Genomic DNA, 2,775 nt, shown 5'->3' with positions numbered 1-2,775 from the left:
CGCCCCCAGACTGACACACACGGGGATGCTCTGGAGACTGGGAGCGCAGCTGTGAAAGGCAGTGGAAGGGAAGCAAGCACCACCGCGCCTGCCTGAATGCAGCGGGTGGGGGGTGGAGGTGGGGGAGTGCTGGACTCTGCTCCCCCCTCCTCCGACCGGCACCCCCGCTTTCCCACGGGACTTCCTGGGGAACCAGTCCATGCGCAGGAGACGGGCCGCAGGGGGTTCCCCCGGCTCCTCCACCCCCCCCTCCCCCACATACACACACAGCTGCTGCACAAGGTGCGCCCTGGGCTTTGGCTAAAGGCCGACGCTGAGACCAGTGCAACCAGTGAGCCCCACTGTGGTCCTCGTGGGGCAGCGGCTGGAATCAGGAATCACTGTGACAGGGACCTGACGCCTGTTACCAGCCCTGGGCCGACACCCTTTCACGCCTCCCCTCCGCTTCACAGGGACTTTGAGTTTTTTGTTTTGTTGATTTTAGAGAGGAAGCGGGAAGAGAGACAGAGACAGACAGACACACATTGACTTGTTGTCCTACTTATCTGTGCATTCACTGATCGATTCCTGTATGTTCCCTGACCGGGGATCGAACCCATAACCTTGGTGTAGGGGCGATGCTCTAACCAGCTGAGCTGCCCGCCAGGGCCCACTTCACAGTGACTTTGAGTCTCTCTGTGGTTCCCACGGCTGGTGAGGATGGCAGGGGGGCCGTGGGCTCTCATCTGCCACCGAGCGGGTCTTGGGAAGGGGCCGGAGGATGGTGAGCAGACCTCACAAGGTGGTGAAGGGCTGCCAGCAGCACCTGCGAGGCCGCAGAAGCTGCAGCACGTCCGCTGCACAGGGAGCCGTTCAGAGTGTACATGCCACAGTGCACACGTGTGAGTGCACACAGTCCTGTGTCCACGTATCCATGCATCATGGGAATAGCCACACGAAGCGCTCACTCAAAGGTCTGGACCCTGGTCAAGCTTTGGAGCAGGGCTCCGACCATGTGAGTCTGTCCCTGGCCGCCGCCCCTGACTGGCCCTCCCATCTCTCTAAGGACAGAGGCGAGCGTGCCTGCCCTGGGACGCCGTCCCCATCGCCACGCTCTCTACTGTCACTGGCAAGGGGGGTGGCAAGGTCAGGAGGCACTGACTGCCCAGACCACACCCCGAGGGGAAGGCCAGGAAGGAAGGCCACCTCCCTGGGGTCTGGGAGGCCGGCACCGGGCAGGTAACACAACCCGCTTCCGCCAGAGAAGTGTGTCAGCGAGACCAGCCGGCTCAATGGACTCTTTATCTGAAAGGTTTTGCAAAACCACCACCAAGTTGAATAGGCTGTGAGCAGCGGCCTTGTCTTGCCTCAGCTGCTGTGAAAGGTACAGGTCTGAGGGGCAGTGCGCGAAGACCAAGGCCCACCCTTAGGTGCTGTCCGTCCCCAGGGCCCCGCCGGGAACCAGCTGTGCGACACTGAGCAGGCTTTCCCACGCCGATCCCGGGACCTGGGGCCGTGACCTTCAGGACAGGCCCGGCTGGCCGCAGTGGAGAAAATACCGGGCGGGACCGTGGCCTCGAGCTGAACCCCGGCCCCGCCCCCATACCCCAGCCTGGCCTCCTGGGACGTCTTCTAAAGGAGGAGGGTCAGGGCAAAACAGCAAACCCAGCGCCGGGACCCATGGGGTGTGGCCAGCAGGGGCTGGTCTGATACTTACAACTTAAAGCAACTATAACATCCTCCACGTGACCTGCTTTTTTCGACCCTATGTGCAGAACCCTGCACATCAGTGGTAAAAGCCTGCGCCCTGTTCCAGGCCCCACCCCACCCCGTCTGGGTACCCCGGCCTGTGAGCACAGAGCACCCCGCTCACACGTGCAGGAAGTGTTAATGTAGCGACGACAACCACACAACAGGGACTTCCCGAGGCTGTGCTAACGGCTGTACGCACATCACTTCAGAACCCCATTCTCCAGATCAGAAAACTGAGGCCCAAAGAGGTGAAGCAATTTGCCTAAGGTGACAGAGGACCACTGTTGCTGTGTGACACAGCAGTCCCAGTCCGGCCCGAGGGACGCCAGCCCCTGGGAGCCCCCACACCCTCGCTGCACACACCAAAGTACAAGAGGCTCCACATTCGCCCCGGGCGAAGCCAGAGGAAGGAGCGTTCCCAACGCCTCGCAGACGCACGGCTCAGGGCGAGCGCAGCAACGGCTCTAAGGCCCCTCCACCCAGAGAAGACAAGATCAAGAAGGTCTGAGGCCACTTGCCGGCCACACAAGCCAGGTCCACGTGCTCGTCAAAGCCACCGTTGCTACGGGACACTAAGAAAAAGCCAACCGTGACCCGAGACGCATTGAAGAGTCTTGATATTTGAAAAGTTACTTTTTGTTTCACTTGCCTGTTAAGATAATCAGTTCTTTCCACCAACACAACAGCAGCCAGACGCGGAGCAGCGGCCACGAGCCACCGAGCCCTCCCACCGCGGGGCCGGGCTCAGAGCTGCCGCTGTCTGCGTACCTCAGGGGGACGGGGGCCCACTGCTCTGGGCTGGGCCTCCCCAGCACGGGCCCTGCCTGCATCCACAGAACCCCACCCAACACACCGCAGCCCCTCGTCGTCGCATTGGGTGGCCCTAAGAGTCGCTAGGCCTCGGGCACAGGACTCCCTGTGACCACACCAGTGGCTCTGGACACGGGGTCTGCGGCAGTGACGGGACAGCCAGAGGGAACAACTCGCCTCACCCAGGAGGGTCTGCCTACGAGGCCGCTCACTGACACCGAGGCGGGCACCGCA

The 2,775-nt window shown here is 62.0% G+C and overlaps 1 protein-coding gene across 1 annotated transcript in view; it reads right to left on the bottom strand.

Annotated features, from left to right (window-relative positions):
- LOC102762072 overlaps window positions 1–2,775 on the bottom strand; it is a 43,360-nt gene that overhangs the window by 39,936 nt on the left and 649 nt on the right. The gene's annotated exons all lie outside the window — the stretch shown is intronic.

This window comes from Myotis davidii, unplaced genomic scaffold (assembly GCF_000327345.1).
Source record: "Myotis davidii unplaced genomic scaffold, ASM32734v1 scaffold399, whole genome shotgun sequence".
NCBI lineage: Eukaryota > Metazoa > Chordata > Mammalia > Chiroptera > Vespertilionidae > Myotis > Myotis davidii.
The sequence above is the reverse complement of the archived record's forward strand: the minus strand, read 5'-3'. Positions and strand labels throughout refer to the sequence as shown.